Source organism: Spermophilus citellus (assembly GCF_964194105.1).
Source record: "Spermophilus citellus genome assembly, chromosome: 1".
NCBI classification, from domain to species: Eukaryota; Metazoa; Chordata; class Mammalia; order Rodentia; family Sciuridae; genus Spermophilus; species Spermophilus citellus.
The window spans coordinates 54650020-54668066 of record NC_138182.1 but is presented as its reverse complement, the minus strand read 5'-3'; the positions used below and the strand labels follow the sequence as shown (position 1 = coordinate 54668066).

The window sequence follows — 18047 nt, the reverse complement described above, 5'->3', positions numbered from 1 at the left end:
TAAGAGTTCTAATATATAAAGTCACACCAAAGCAATAACATAATTTAACTGCATTAAAGGAAATTACTGAAATTGCCTCCATTTGCTACTCTAGAAGTATTGGGAGAGATGAACCTTGCATATTAAGTCTGTAACCTACAATTTTTATACAGGAAATGGGAAAAGATCATTCTCTACAAATGGTATTTATAACAATCATTTGAACAAATGGTAAAGGATTCTTCTGGGAAAATTAATTGAATAAATATAGGTGAATCTTTTAATTGAAAAATCAAAGTACAATAAAATCAAAATTAGAAAGATTAAATTTCTAATGCATTGAGCAACTTAGAAGAGTAGTTCTCAAAAGTATTTCAAAAGATACTTGTACCATCATCTCGTGATATGCTTGTGAAAAACTGGAAATGATCAAGAGAGGAAACTAAACAGAAAAATTCTGTTAAAAACAGAAAATTATAAAAACAAGGAAAACAATCCCATTCACAAGAACACCAAAAAGCATAAAATACTTAGGAATAAACTAAGAAGGTGAAAAATTATGAGTACTGAAAACTAAAATATTGATAAAAGAAATTCATCATGATATAAACAAAAGTAAAGACATTCCATGTTCATGTATTAGGAGGCTTAATGTTGTTAAAATGTCCATACTACTCAAAGTAATCTGCAAATTTGATGTAATCAATATCAAAATAAAAATGTTATTTTTATAGAAATAGAAAAAAAAAAACAATACAGACCGATCTACAGACAAGTGGAACAAAACGGAGGGCCCCCAAATAAATCCATATATATTTCATTGGTCGATCTTCTACAAGAGTACCAAGAATACATAATGAGGAAATAATAGTCTCTTCAACAACTGGTTTTGGGAAAATGGATACCCATATGCAAAATAAATTAAAGATTTTAATGTAATATTGGAAAATATAAAACTCCAAGAAGAATATGTAAAAGAAAACCGACATGATATATCTGGATGATGATATATATTTTATCACCAAAATCACTGTCAACGTAAGCAAAAATTGACAAATGCAATTCCACCAAACTAAAATCTTCTAAACAGCAAAGAAAACAATTAACAAACTTAAAAGACAATCTATAAAATGGGAGACAATAGTTTCAAACCACATATCTGACAATGGACTAAAATATATAAGGAACTCCTGCAATTCAGTAGCAAAAACAGTAATAACCAGTTTTAACCTCGGCTAAAGATTTGAATACACATTTATTCAAATAAGAAAGACAAATGGTCAACACAGATTTATTTGTTTTAAATGCTCAACCTCACTAACTATCAGGGAAAAACAAATGAAAACCATAATAAAATATCTCACATCTATCAGGATGGTTATTCTGAAGAAAATAAGACACTAAGTATTGGGAAATATGTGGAGAAATTAGAACCACTGAACACTGTTGGTAAAAATGCAAAACAGTGCATTTATTTTGAAAAACAGTATGGAGATTAAAAGAGTGCTACCATGTAATATAACAATTTTACTTTCTGAGTATTAATTTAAAGAAATTGAAATCAGGATCCTGAAGAGATATTAACAATTTTATGTCATTATAACACCATTCACAATAGCAAAGATATGAAAATAACCAAAATATCTACCATCAGATGACTGGACATAAAGAAAAATGCAGTATATACATAAAATGGAATGCTATGTAGCCTTTAAAATCAGGGTATTCTGCCACATGCAACAGCATGGATGAAACTTGAGCACACCATGTTAAGTGAAATATGTCAGTCATAGGAAAACAATTATAACATGATTCTACTAATATAAAGTATCCAATATGGTCAAATTTGTAGAATCAAAAAGTGGAATAATATTACCAAGGGCGTAAGGGAACAGGAAATGAGGAGCTCCTAGTCAAAGGGAATGAAGTTTCGGTCAAAGCAGATATGCTCTAGAGATCTGCTGTACAACATTGTAGCTATCAACAATAATGTATTATATACTAAAATTTTGTTAGGGTACATCTCATGTTAAATCTTCTCACTATTATAAAATTAATTATTAATAAATTATCTTAAATTCAAAGTATAAAAAAACTATGTGTAAGGGAAAATCAAAGAAATCCAGCATAATTTAGTGCTGGTACAAATATTCTTATATATCTCAATAGATTCTAGAAACGTCCTTATATGACAAACTAGTAAATTTGTTACTGATTATAATGTCAATGTTCTCATTATGTTGGATTCAGTATAGCTCTGTTAAGGAAGGGAAGGAAATGTATACTTAATTTATGCCCACTCAGACTGTATAAAAATAAATGTCTGAATGTAAAACAGCAGGCATCAATAATCTTGGAAATAAATGTAAGCAAAACTCATTGTAACAATAGAATATTAGATGTTAGTCTCACCAAGGATATTACAATAAGGGAGGGGCGTGGTTTTTCTATTATAAGATGTAAATTATTTGATCCTATAATACTCAAGTGTCCTATAAATTTTGGGTAATTAAAATAGAAAGCTAATATGAAATACAACATAGAATTATGAAAATAAATAAACTATATATGGTTATAATATCATGATTTTGTGGTATCTTGTTGGAAACTACTTAGTTTCAAAGTGTCAATAACCTAAAAAAATCAGTGAAATAGATTTTTTCTGTTTGTCCAACAACTTATAAAAAAATCCAAAAAAGTAATCCCGAATATCTTTTCAAGAAACTGAGTAAAAGAGGTATTTTTGGAATTAGTGAGCTTGAATAGTTTTGAAGGAATCAGTAAAATAAGCATGATTATATTTCAGAAAATTTTATGGCTACACTTTTTATAAAATAAAATGCAAATCAGGATCTCCATTTATTTTTAATCTTGTTTATATTTATTCCTTTTATAATTTTTAAATTTGTTTTAATTAGTTATACATGACAGTAGAATACATTTATACACTTTGATATACATAGATGGAATATAATTTCTCCTTTTTCTGACTGTACATGTTGTAGAATCACATTAGTCATGCAGTCATATATATACATAAAAATCAATGTCAGTTTCATTCTACAATCCTTCCTATTCCCATAGCACCCCCCATTCCCTCCCTTCACTTCCCTCTACCAAATGTATTCTTCTTTAGTACCCCCACTTATTGTGATATAGCATTTACATATTAGAGAAAACATTTGGTCTTTAGTTTGGGGGGATTGGCTTATATTCAATATTATATTGATAATATTTTCTAACTCCACCCATTTACCAGCAAATGCCATAATTTCATTTTTATTTAAAGTTGCATACTATTCCATTGAATATATATTCCACATTTTCTTTAGCTATTTATCTATGGAAGGATACCTAGGTTGGTTCCATGGTTTAGCTATTGTAAATTGAGCTGCTATAAACATTGACATGGTTGCATTACTCTAGTATGCTGATTTTAAATCTTTTGGGTATAAACCAAGGAGTGGGATAGCTGGATCAAAACCATTCCAAGTTTTCTGAGAGATATCCATGCTGCTTTCCATAGTTTTTGTACCAATTTGCAGTCCCACCAGCAATGTATGAGTGTACCTTTTCCCCCACATCCTCGCCAACATTTATTGTTGCCTGTATTCTTGATGATTGTCATTCTGAGTGAAGTGAGATGGATGAAATCTTAGTTTTGCTTTGCACTTCTCTAATTTCTAGAGATGTTTAATACTTTTTCATATATTTATTGATTGATTGTATTTCTTCCTATAGCACATTTATTGATTGGGTTATTTGTTTTTATGGTGTTAAGATTTTGAGTTATTTATGTATCCTAGACATTAATTCTTTATTATAGATGCATTTGGTAAAGATTTTCTCCCAATTTATATGCTCTCTCCTCACATTATTGGTTGTTGCCTTTGCTGAGAAGAAGCTTTTTAATTTTAATCCCATCCCATTTATTGATTCTTGATTTTACTTTTTGCGCTTTAGGGGTCTTGTTAAGGAAGTTGGATCCTAGGCTGACATGGTGAAGATTTGGGCCTATTTTTTCTTCTATTCAGCACAGGGTCTCTGTTCTAGTGCCTATGTCTTTGATCTACTTTGAGTTGATTTTTTTGTACAGGATGAGAGATAGACATCTAACTTCATTCTACTACCTATGGGTTTCCAGTTTTGCCAGCAACATTTGTTAATAGCCTATCTTTTCTCCAGTGAATGTTTTTGGCACCTTTGTCTAGTATGAGATAGCTGTATTTGTGTGGATTTTTCTCTGTCTTCTATTCTGCAACTTTGGTCTATATGTCTATTTTGGTGCCAATACCATGCCATTTTTGTTACTATAGCTCTGTAGTATAGTTTAAGGTCTAGTATTGTGATGCCTCCTGCTTCACCTTTCTTGCTAAGGATTGCTTTTGCTATTCTGGGTCTCTTATTTTTCCAAATAAATTTTATGATTTCCTTTTCTATTTCTATGAAGAATGTCATTGGGATTTTAATAGGAATTGCATTAAATCTGTATAACCTTTGGATAGTATGGCCATTTTGACAATATTAATTCTGTCTATCCAGGAGCATGGGACATTTTTCCATCTTCTGAGATTTTCTTCAATTTTTTTCTTTAGTATTCTGTAGTTTTCATTGTAAAGGTCTTTCACTTATTTTGTTAGATTGATTCCCAGGTTTTGTTTGTTTGTTTTGGGATTTTTTTTAGGCAATTGTGAATTGTGTAACTTTCCTAATTCCTCTTTCAGTGGATTCATCACTGATGCATTTGATTTATGGGTGTTGACTTTTATATTCTGCTACTTTGCTGAATTCATTTATTAGTTCTAGAAGTTTTCTGGTGGATTTTTTTTATCTTCTACATATAAAATATGTCATCAGCAAATAGTGACAGTTGAGTTCTTCTTTAACTATTTGTATCTCTTTAATTTCTTTCTTCTGTCTAATTGCTCTGGCTAGAGTTTCAAGAATGATGTTGAATAGAAGTGGTGAAAGAGCACATCCTTGTCTTATTCTGATTTTTAGAGAGAATGCTTTCAATTTTTTTGTCCATTTAGAATAGTGCTGGCCTTGGGTTTAGCATATATAGCTTTTACAATATTGAGGTATGTTCCTACTATCCCTAGTTTTTCTGGTGTTTTGAACATAAAGGGATGCTGTATTTTGTCAATGCTTTTCTGCATCTATTGAGATGCTCACATAATTCTTGTCTCACCTTTAACGGTGAGACCAATATCAGCAGCACCCAGTGAAAACAATACATAGTCTTAGACCTAATAGCTTCCATTTAATTTTAAACCTTGAAAATTCACTTATTTTGTTTAAAAATACTACTCAGTCTTGAGATTTTTCTACAATTGCCTGATTTCACAGTTGTCAGTGGGCCTCAATAGATCACAAAAGGCTAAACTTGAGAAATTTCCATTCTCAGTAAAGTCTGTCTGTTCAAGAGTAAACATCATCCCTGAAGAAAATTATAGATTTAAAATCTGCCAGCTGATTACAAAATGTTACAAATGTATTCAATTTGATTTCTGGGGGAATTTATATATAAATATATAATAGAATTTACATGTATATAGAATATAGATACATGTGTGTAGGGGGTATGTATTCTGGTCTCTAGGAGGAAAAATACAAATGAATGAGCTCTTTGGTTATCTCAGCTTAAAAACTGGAAATATCCCAGGTCTCAAGAAAGGAATTTTCCCAAGTTAAAAAGAGAGAGCCAAAAGTTCAACAAAGTAGTGCATAAGGGAGACCTACCTCCCCTATCAGAAGATAACTTATAGATATTTGTAGAAATAAATACAAATCCAGATAAAAATTTCAATTTCTAGCATCCAAAAAGAGATTAACTTCCTTTGAGATAAATCTTAATGAGAAAAGAATTTATCAAAATTTGTGGGATACAATGAAAGCAGTGTTCATACAGTTGTAGCACTGAATGTATATGTGAGAAAAGTAAAAGAGATATAAAATTAAAAGTCTAAACTTAGGAAATGAGAAAAAGAAGAGCAAATTAAATTCCAAGTACCATAAGAAAATAAATAATAAAAAGTAGAATAGAAATCAGTGGCATCAAAACAGGAAACCAATAGAGGAAAAAAAAAATCAATAAACCCAAAAGTTAGCTCTTTGAAAAGATAAAATATGTGACTAAGATAAAAGAGAAATAACACAAATTATATCTGAAATGAAAGTTTATTTCCAATTTTATTATTACAAGGATAAAAAAGGAATGCTATGAACAACTTTATGCCCATAAATTTGATTTCTGATATAAAAATGAACCTCAATCTTTCAAAACTCATGCAAGAAGAAATAGACAATCTGGACAGGCCTACATATATTAAAGAAATTGAATGAATAATTAATTGCCTTCAATTAATTTCATGTTCATGAATAAAAAGATAATAGTATCAAGATGAAGATCTTCCCAACTGTACTAATAAATTCAATGCTATCTCAATCAAGATCCCCAGAAAGTTATTTTGTAGAGATTAGCAAGCCTACTCTAAAGTTTATATGCAAAAATAAAAGAAAATAGCAAACAGAATGTTGAAGAAGAGCAAAGTTGTAAGACTGACATTACTTGTCATTATTTAAATATGAGGTGTTAATGCAGAAATCTTTGGATGTGAAATGATTTTATTGTGAGAATTGAATTGATCAGTCCATACAAGTTTCAATGAACTGATTGAGAGATAACTGGAGGCAGGTGGGGTATGGCGGGAGGAGGTGGGTCACTAGCCTTAGAAGAATTCTCTTCCCTATTTCCTTTTCCCACCTTTCTTTCTGCCTACCATGAGGTGAGGGTCTTCCTTGTGCCATTATGTTCTGCCTTACCTTAGGCCCAGCGTGATGGAGTAAGCCCACCATGGACTGAGACTCTTGATACCAAAAATCAAAATAAACTTTCCCTCTTCTAAGTTGTTCTCTTTGGGTATGTTGGTCACAGCAACACAAAGTTGTCTAAAACAGAAATTGGTATTGAGAAGCAGAGTCCTTGCTGTGACTAAACTTACCATGTGGTACAGAAACATTTGCAACTGGTTTGTGGGAACAGTTTGAAAAGGTCTAAAAATAAAGGCTGGTGAATGTTTAAAATATTTTAAGCAAAGCTTACTGGGTGCTTCTGTTGGGAGATCATAAGACCAGAATGCAGACAGTAAAGATAATGTTGATGAGGTTTCAGAAGGAAATGAGAACTTTATTGGTAACTGGACTAGAGACTACTTACACATGCTATATTCTGGCAAAGAACTTATTTACATTTTGCCCATGATACTGTGTGAGGCTGATTTCAAATTAATCTGGTGGAGAAAATTTCAGGGCAGCAGTTTTCAGTCGGTGGCATGAATATTGCTGACAGTTTTTAGAAAGATTTACTGTGAGAAACTGGAACAGAAAACAGAACTAAATAATTTTTTCTTTAATGCAACTTGTCCAGGGAGTGCATGTAAAACTAGTGCAAGGGAATGTGTTTGGTGAAGAAATTACAGCCCCCAAAGAGATGCTAAGTAGTTTGCAAATTAAAGTCATCCTCTGTAATTCACACTAGCCATATTTCAAATATTCAATAGCCACATTTGTTAAGTGGTTACTGTACTAAGTAGCACAGAGACACCATATTGTTATCACTGTAGAAAGTTACCTAACGGTTCTTTAAAGGTTAAATTAAATTGTCAATCTGACTGGATTCAGAGATGCCAAGCATTAAGAGGCTTCTGGTTGTGTCAATGAAGGTGTGTCTAAGAAATGTTGGCATGTGGGATATCGAACTGGAGTGGAGACTCTCCCAAAGTGTTGGCAGCATCATCCAATTGTTTGGAGACTGGGCTGTAATAAAAGTTGGAAGAACAAAGAGGTAGCAGCAGATGAAAGCTCAATTCTTTTTGAATGGGTTTTTTATTGCTTTTTTGATTGCCTGAGGACATCAGAGTCTCACTCCTTTACTCTTCTAACATGGACTTTGCCAGTGATTCTCCAGGGAGTTCCAAAAGCTTTCAGTCTTAGACTGGGTAGCAGCTTTGATCACTCTTGTTCTGAGGCTTCAGCATGTTGGACTGCCCAGATACTAGTTCCTCCAGCTGCGGACACCCATCATGGATTATCCAGCTTCTGGTTGTGTAAGTCAATCTAATAAATTCCCTTTTTATAATTATACCTCCTGTTGATTCTTGTGTTTTAGAGAACCCTAACATATGCTCCCCAAAAATGAATGTTCTGAACCCTATGTTATGTTGGGACTGACTTTGCATGTTAATAGGATATGTTTTTAACAAAAAGTTGATCACAGTGATTCAAATGCAATTTATATTTATTTTAAACAGGTTCAAATGGAGATACACACACATTTGTACATATAATTTTTTAAAAAATAGGCATAGCACTTTACAACTGCAGGACCTCTCAGACTGATTATAAATTAAACTGAACAGCTCTTATTCAATATCTATGAAAAATATATACTTGTCTGTTAAAAGTGGTTACTAAATTTCCAATGTGCTCTACTTTCATATTATTAACCTTGGATTTTAAACAAAGGTCTTAAAATCCAAGTAAAGTAAACTTATAAACCAAATATTTGTAACATATAGTATAAGTTCAGTATAAGTATATATTTAGTATAAGTCAAAACAAAGCTAAAGTATGAATAGCCATATCATTGGAGAAAAATGAGTCCTCTACAGATTCCCAAAGAAAGAAGAGCAGGGTTGGAAGAACTGTGGCAATATTTATTTGAAGATAAATATTTGAAGATATTATTATCTATTTTTATCCAGAATATTTTCCATTAATATTTCATTTATATAAATTGCTTTTAAAAGGACATAAAAACAGCCTAAAATTAGAGGACATTTTCAAAAAATATTCCTTTAATAAGCAATATTAAGAGTGATAAAAACAATGGAGCCAAAATAATAATTAAGACACAAATAATATAAGGCATATGCTAAGATAAATGGCCGTGTCAGAATTAAGGGATGAAGAATATTAACATTTAACATCAAAATTTTTGACTGCTTCTTGGAAAGCAAGCTTGAAAAAAATGTTTTTATGATACAAAAAGAAGAACAACAACAATAAAAGGAGGGAGGTACAAGTAGGTACGTCTGAGGAAAACTCTGAAAAAAAAAAATCCTGCTAATATTTTAACCTGCTAAAAGAACATTTCTATGATGCACCATATTACAGATTCCCTTATCCCCATTATTAGCAGCAACACTGACAGCTGTCAAGGACTTATCTACAGCAATGTCTGTCACCCACCTCACCACTCTTTTCTTATCCCTTCATACCAGGTTTAAAGCCCATTCACCCCATTAGCCTGATCCTACCAAGACAATACTCCCTGGAAAAGGCAACTTCCCCTAGATCACACTTTTCTTTGCTCAGGACTCTTGTGTTATAGATGTTTAATCATCCTTAGGAGTTTTTTATACAATTGTCTTTAGAGCCATGTTAAAGTGTTGGACACTGGGCAAGGTCCTCTAGGATGACTGGAGTATATATTCCTTGCTGGGGGGTGGCTATGGGGCTCTGGAGTCTGAGGGAACACTGACATGACCCATGGTACCTTACTGTGCCTATTATCCATTATGCTCCCCTCACAAACAGGGTGTGGGTGCTGTGCTCTGTCCTAGGATGCCGGGGGTGGGGGTGGGGGGTCCTCCAGGCTCCCTAAGAGTCAGAAAGGAAGATTTGAGCCCTTAGTGCTGCCTCCCAAGTATCAAGACCAAGTTTCAGTGTCTTGGAAGCTATTAACTTGCTATGTGGCAACAGAGAAAAATAACTTGAAAGTATCTGGTCATCTGGTCACCCATGTACCCGTGGGGTCCTGAGCTGTGCTTTGTAGTTACCCTTGTTCCTTTAGGTGGATCCAAACTTACCATGTGGTTACCCTTGTGCTCTCAATATCCTGAGCTTACCATGTGATCACACGTGCATCTTTGTGGGGGGAGGTGCTGAACTTACCATGGATCTTTCCATGGATCACCCTTTTACACTTATAGACTTTAACACTCAAGGACCATATTTCATGTCTCTGATTCCATATCCTGAACATAAGCAAATTCCACATTTTAGTGAGTTGTCAGTCTCTCTCTGGCTGAATTACCCATTCAATTCACAGTTGTAGTCATAAATCCTTGAGTCCCAAAATATCTGTGTACCACTCCTCTACCAATGGGTCTCACTGGGACTGTCTGAGTATCAGAGCTGAGCTATCATAATTGATGTTTTCTTCTTGCACACCAACAGTTTCTATCCATGGACTCAACATAGCAATGGACCCTATGGTATCTGCAGACATCCCCTTTGTGAATTTGGAAGAAAGAATCATACTGGCTAGCATGGAAAAGGCCTAGAACAGAAACCAGCATTGAGGATGCTTCAGGACAGGCCATTTTCACAGATAAGAGAGCCCTTCTGACTCCTCAGTGTCTCATAAAACAGGTGTCTTTAGTCAGACCTGTCTTCAGAAAGAAAAATGTTGACCCACTTTGAGTCTTATTTTAAAACATGCTCAGAATCCAGTGGGCAACTTGTCTCTGGGAGGCACATGCACACAGCCTCCCCTCCAGAGTACAGGGCTATTATAATGGCAGGACATGGGGGACTCAAAGGTCAGGCAGAATGGAGGCCCTCCAGAGCAGGCTAAAATGGGGCATCCTAAAGGCTCAGAAAGTCCTGTCATGAAATCCAAACAGTGGAGAAGGAAAAACATCAGTCTTCCTCGGGGACAATGAAGCAGAGAGCAGGCCCTGTCTCACCATGCAAGGAATGTAGCTGTCATGGCAAGAAACCATTTCTAGTTCCAGAAAGTTAAGACCCAGAGGGAGGAGGGAAGGAAAGCAAAACACTAGTAAGTGACCTCTTGCCCAGACCAATTTGCATTAACGTATTGCCTTATGACCTCATCCATAGGGAATTTCATCATCATAATGCCATTTCTCAGAAAAAGGCCTATTCCTACGTGTGTGATTAGAACCTAAACATAAGATTTGGGGGATGTAATTTAACCCACAATACTCATTATTCCTATTTTTTCTATTTTTTTTAATCCATGGGAGTTGAATTCTGTCATGTCATATTTCTACATCAATCCATACAATCTCATGATGTCTTGGTCCTGTTCATCAAGTGCGTTCTCTAGGGTTTTTCACACCTATATTCATGGTGCAGTTTGGCCTGTCAATTCTGGTTGCTTTCATTGTTTTATTTATGCACCATCTTTTCCAGTATAACAACTGGGTAACACCAGCCTCATAAAATAAATTGTGATTTGTTCCCTGTTCGTCTACTTCCTGGAAATGACTCTATAGAATTGGTATTAATACTCCTTTAAATGTGTGATAGAACTCTTCAGTGATATCATCTATAACTGAAGACCCTTTTGGAAATTTTCATGTTAGGAACTAATTTGCTTAAGTGGTCACTGGACCGTCTGATGTCCATGTTCTTGTGACTGTTCATGCTTCCACACAAATTGGCCTATTTCACCAGATTGTAAAGTTTGTATATTTAAACTTGTTCAGTTGTGCCGCAGCCTGGCTAGGCACAAATCACAAGCCACTCAAGCAGGAACAAACTTTATTTCTGAACTCCACCAGCACACTCCACACACGCTCCCCGGGAACTCTCCCGAATGAATGCCACGCGGCTCCTCCAGGAACTACCAACCGGAAATCCTTCCTCCGGCACTTCCCCAACCAATGGGAAATCTCCAGGAATCTCCGCGAGAACTCCAAAGTAGCAGGCCACTGCAGAGGCAGACAGTAAAGGTCTAATATACAATTGAATCAATCCAGCATCATCTTAATGGCTCGCCTCTCAACCAATACTATTGGCAAAATGCCATGGGCTATTCTGACTGGGCTATGGCTCTCAGCACAGTTGTATGATCCATTTTCTGTTATTCTCTTGAGATAACTGAGGCTGAATACTTTACAACGGCAACAGGTTTACTTGGCTCTAACTGTGCAACTGAGGCCTGCTCCTATTCAAAATGTGTGAAGGTGAATGTCCTGAGGTGCTGGACCACTGCCAATGACCTCCTGTGAGTTCAGAACTTCCATGGACCTGAACATCCTTACCCACCTGACTGCACATGTGATAAGGAGGCAAAAGGAGGCTATAGGAAGTTGTGGATAAAAGGAGGCCTCAAGAACAGCAGCCATTTGAAGCCCAAAATGGAAAACTCAGCCATAGGGATGGAATCCATAATTCAGGTGCTACCTGATGGAAGGGACTCAGTATGAAGGGGGTAAGCATTTATATATTTAAATAATTAAGTGAAACAGCCCTTCCTTCTTCCTACCAAGGAGTAATTACACTACTCACAGCAGGATCAGCAATATCTGCTTTTAGGAGCCTCAGCCCAGCCCAGCAGGAAACCTATGCTTATCAGATATGATTTCTCCAACAGTTGTGACCAACCCTATCCACAAACCTCAGGGAGGGGGCTAAGACAGCAAGAAGCATTCCTTTTGGAAAAGACCATCAGCTAAAAGTAAACCATGTATACACTGGCTAAGGAAAGTGAGGTACCATGTACATTGGCAAAGATGAATGACACCCCATCTACACTGGCTCAAGGTAAGCAAGTCTCTTACTAAACAGGAGAGGGAGGCACAGTGGTCCAGGCCTTGGAGAGAGGTGCTGATGGGCTCCATGCCACTCCCTGAGGCCCTGAGCCCTCCCCCCAATTTCTTAACCACACTTTTTTAATATCTTTGGATATAATTTTTTATATTAATTTTATTATAAGGGTTTTTGAGAAATAAATGTACCAAGAAACATCTTTACCATGCTAGAAATATGGGAGAAAGGACAGAGAAGAGGAGGGCAGGGGTAAGTGTCCCAGGGAAAACAGTCTCTGATATCTCTTGAAAGTGGGAGCAGAGGAGAATCCTGATGTTCAAAAGGATCCACTGGCACCTGAACAGTCCTGAGCAACAGGAATCCGACCAAAACACTACCAACTTTTAAGACTTATGTCAAAGCAACAGTGATCAAGACAATGTGATATCTGTCAAAGTATATATAATTAGTGGGATTGAATAAAGAGCCCAGAAGGAGATCTACATAATTATAGTCAAGCAATCTTTGACAAAGTGTCAAAGGCAATACAATAGAGCAAAATACAATATTTTCAACAAATGATGATGAAAAAACTGGACATGAACAAGCAAAAACCAAAATGAATCTAAATGAAACCTTATATCATTCATAAAAATAAACTCAATGTGGATCACAGAATATATAAACACACTCAAAAACAAACAAGAAACAAACAACACAATAATTAGTGTATTGTTTTAAACAGACATTTCACCAAAAGCAAATAAAATCACAGAAAGGAGTTCAACCCAATTACACATTAGGAAAATAAAAATTAAAACCATAGTGAAACACTACTATATGCCTATTAAAATAGTTGAAATTAAAAATATTGAGCATACCAAGTACAGGTTGGGATGTGGACCAATGAACTGTTGGTTTAAATGTAAAGTGGTACTTCTTTGGAAAATATTTTAGTGGTTTCTTAAAAATTTAAATATATACCTACTATATTAAATTCCTAGATATTAATTCATGAGAAACAAACTAGAAATAATCCAAATGTGCATTAATAGATGGATAGCCGACAAGATGTAGTGTAACCAACCAAAAGTACTACTCAGGGGATGTGATATATACAATAGCATGGATAAACTTCAAAAGTAATTATGTTGAATGAAACAAGTCAGAAAACTACAAAGAATATTACTCCATTTATATAAAACTCTAAAAAATGCAAACTAATCTCTAGTGGCAAAAAAATGTATCAATAATCACTGAGGACTGGAACAAAGCTTATGGTGTTAGGGGTGAGATAGGGGTATTATAAAAGTGTTTTGAGGAAACTTGAGGGTTATATATATTTCAAAACTTGTTAAATTTACATTTTAATTGTGTGCAATTTACTGTATGTTAATTATACCTCAATAAAGCCATTTTTAAAATGTCACAGAATTGAGTTAGCTTAAAAATAAGTACAACTCCAGGAAACCTGCCTTCTTTTCTATCAAATAGTATGGCCTCCCCTGTCATTTCTTCTTATAGCATTACATTACAGTTCTCAGAAAACAATGTCTACTGAAGCATTCATCCAGAGCTACATGAATACAGTAAGTATTTCTCTCCTCACTAATACAAACACTTATTGTACTTTCTTGCTTTTTAAAATTCATACAATATTTGCTCATATAAAAGTCATTCATTTTAGATTTACTACATGAGGGGTGCTGTAATAAAGATTTCAATGTTTTTAATGGTCATGTTCAAATTAAGGATGCCAGAAAATGCCATCACATCACTGTACTAAAACTACAACACTAGAATAGTTACATGGAATTGTTACATGGAGTTTTTACACAATTGTTGATTCCATGAAATGTCAACCCCTGTCAACTGTTAAGATATACCACAATAGCTATTGCTTAGTAAATGCTCAATAAAATCTATTTAATCATTAATAACTGTGTTAATGACATACATAGTTCATCAATTAATAAACGCAGAACAACATGAGATAATTGAAATCAATCTATTATTTAAATCTTCACAAAAACCCTATGACAGATATTATTAGCCCTGGTTTACAGATGAGAAAATTAAGACACTAAGATCGCACAACTAATGAGTGTCAAAGTCCAGCATCATTCTAGAACACCTGATGTTTAATTAAATGTTTAATTAAACTAAAAATTATTTGTTTCGATCATGCTGGATAATATGCTCTCTGAAAAGCCTGATTGAAGGAATCACTGATTCAAGAATTTTCTTCACCTTGGCAAGGTTTCCTATAATTAATTCTAACATCAACATTGATCATTTATATCACTCTACATTGTTTGTTAATTATTGCCCTAATAACCAACATTTACCTCCAAACCATTTAAATGTATTTCTTTTAATGGCTTGCAGCATTAATTGGAATAATTCTCTCTATCTTTGTCTTCCTCATCCTAGTTTATACTCACTCCTCTTATCCCCTATTCCTCCCTCTCATATTGTCTTCTACTACCTCAAATGTCCCCATCTACCATTTTTTTTTCCTTTTTACCTTGATCTGTATCATTCCATTCTATCTTTTCTTTCTTTTTATCAATCTTTTGCCTTATCTTTCTTCATCTCCCTTTCAGCCCTCATATAATGTTATAGCAATTTTACTATTATAACTAATTATTCAACCTGTTCCAGGTTGAATAATTAGTTATAATTAGTAGTGGGGAAAAAACAACATTTTTTTTTTTACTTTTCATGGAATGAATAGTATGTGACTTGGCTCTGAAGTGATTGTAGTAAATAAGGTTCAGTGACATCTCCCAAAGTGAACTTGATAATGGAATCAATAGAGGTCACACACTGAGTTAAACTCTCAATACTTGGATATTTGCCTAATCCAGGGCTCAAAAGAGAAAGAAGCTCAAGAAATAATCCCTTGCATAAAAGAAGCAATAACTAACCTAATAAATGGGTAGACATACAAGCAATATGAAAAAGCAAGGGAATAAATCATCTCAAACAGCCCATAACCTTGTAGAACTCACTCCACTGACATCACAGTGGAGGAAATGATAGAAAAAGAATTAAGAAACTTCATAGTTAAAATGTTCAATGAGCTAAAAGAAGATGTAAGTAGTGAAATACATACAAAGAACTCAAAAAACATAACACCACGTGAATAGAGAGAAAACGCAGGAACTGAAACATCATGTCAATAAAGAGATTCTGAAAAAGAGTCAAATTTGGAAATGAAAGGCTCAATAAATCAAATCAAAAGTTCAATACACTAGATAACTTTGAAGATAGATTCTCAAGCCTCAAAGACAAAATAAATAATCTTGAAAATAAAATTTACTATAAAGAAAAAATGTTGAGACCATGATCAGAATATTTGAGAAATCTGAGGATAACATCAAGAAATCAAACTTAAGAATTATTGGAGTAGATTAAAACTTTAAAATACTAGCTAAATGGATACACAATCTTTAAAATGAAATAATATTAGAAAAATTTCTAAACCTGAGCAATAATTTGGAAATTCAAATACAAAATGCATATAAGAATCCAAATATACAAATCACAATAGATCTACTGTAACACACAGTATTACAAAAATGCCTGAACACAGAATAAGGACAGAATTCTGAAATCTGTCAGAGAAAAATGGCTGGTCACATTCAGAGGGAAACCAATTTAGATTTCAATTGATTTTTTAACTCAGACCCTAAAAGCCAGGGGAGCCCAGAATAATATATATGAAGCTCTTAAAGAAAACAGGTGAAAACAAGATTATAATACCAAGCAAAATTAAGTTTCAGAGTTAAAAATTAAAGTAAAAACTTCAATAATAAACAAACTGAAAAAAAACTTGCAGTACAAAACATACTCAATTCAATATTATATTAATAAGAAATGAAGCCAGGCACAGTGGCACACACCTTTAATCCCAGCAGGTTTGAAGGCTGAGACAAGAGTATTACAAGTTCAAAGCCAGCCTCAGCAACTTAGCAAGGAACTAAGAAACTCAGTGAGACCTTGTCTCTAATTTAAAAAATATATTTAAAAGGACTGGGGATGTGGCTCAGTGGTTGAGCATGCCTGGGTTCAATTCCAAGTACCAAAATAAGAAAAAGAAATGAAAAATTCAAATGAAAACCAGCATAGAGATACATTATTCTAGAAGAATGGACAATTAAAGGAGAACCAAATCTGAATTAAGCATCAGAAATGAACCAAAAAGTCAGGAAATAAAATTATGTAAATGGTCTAAATTCTTCAATCAAAAGACATAGACTAGCAGACTAGATTAAAAAACAAGACCCACCAATATGTTGTTGGCAAAAGACTCACTTTATAGACAAAGATATCCACAGACTGAAGGTGAAAGGATGAGGAAAGGTATGTTATGCAAATTGTACCTATAAACAAGCATGGATAGCTATTGTCACATGAGACAAAGTGGACTTCAAGCCGAAATTAATCAGAAGAGACAACTAGGTCACTTCATACTGACTGAGGAAATCATCCAATAACAAGATATAATAATTATAAATATTTATACCCCCCAAAATGATGCATCTACATTCATAAAACAAATTATTCTCAATACTAAGAATAAAATAGACCACAACATAATAATGTTGGGTGTCTTCAACAATTTCTGTCACCACTAGATAGATCATCCAGGCATAAACTAAGTAAACTCAAAAATACTATTGACCAATGGACCCAACAGAAATTTATTATTTCATACATTGATAACTGAGTTCACCTTCTTAGCTCCACATGCAACATTTTCTAAAATAGATCATATTTGAAGTTACAAAGCAAATCCTAGCAAATACAAAAAATAGAGATAATTCTGTGCATCCTATCAGATGATAAAGGAGCGAAATTAGAAATCAATGACAAGGTAAAAAATAGAAACCACTCTAACACCTGGAGATTAAATAATATACTTCTGAATGATGAATGGATAGCAGAAGAAATCAGGGGATAAATAAAAATATTCTTACAACCAGTGAGAATAGTGATACAGCATATCAAAATCTCTGAAACAGTATGAAGGCAGTTCTAAGAGGAAAAGTTATAGCATTGAGTTTATACATTAAAAAGTTAGGAATATAACAAATAAATAATCTAATATTACACTTGAAACAGTAGGAAAAAAAAGAAAAATCCAAAGTCAGAAGAATATAGGAAATAATTAAATCAAAGATGAAATCAATGAAATTGAGGGAAAAAAATACAAACGATCAAAGAAACAGAGTTGATTTTTTGAAAAAAGAAACAAGTTTGATAAACCTTTAGTCAAATTAACCAAGACAAAGGCGATAAGACTCCAATAAAATCAGAGGTGACAATGAAAATATCAACCACAGACACCAACCACAGAAATCCAGAGGATCATCAGAAACTATTTTGAAAATTTATATTCCAATAAGCTAGAAATCTCAAAGATAATGTCAAATTTCTAGAGACATATCACCTACCCAAATGGAACCAGGAGAATATAGAAAACCTAAACAGATTAA

General features: G+C 34.0%; 1 long non-coding RNA gene across 1 annotated transcript in view; it reads left to right on the top strand.

The window, feature by feature from the left end:
- Positions 1 to 18047, top strand: part of LOC308654458 — a 1408498-nt gene that overhangs the window by 166303 nt on the left and 1224148 nt on the right. The gene's annotated exons all lie outside the window — the stretch shown is intronic.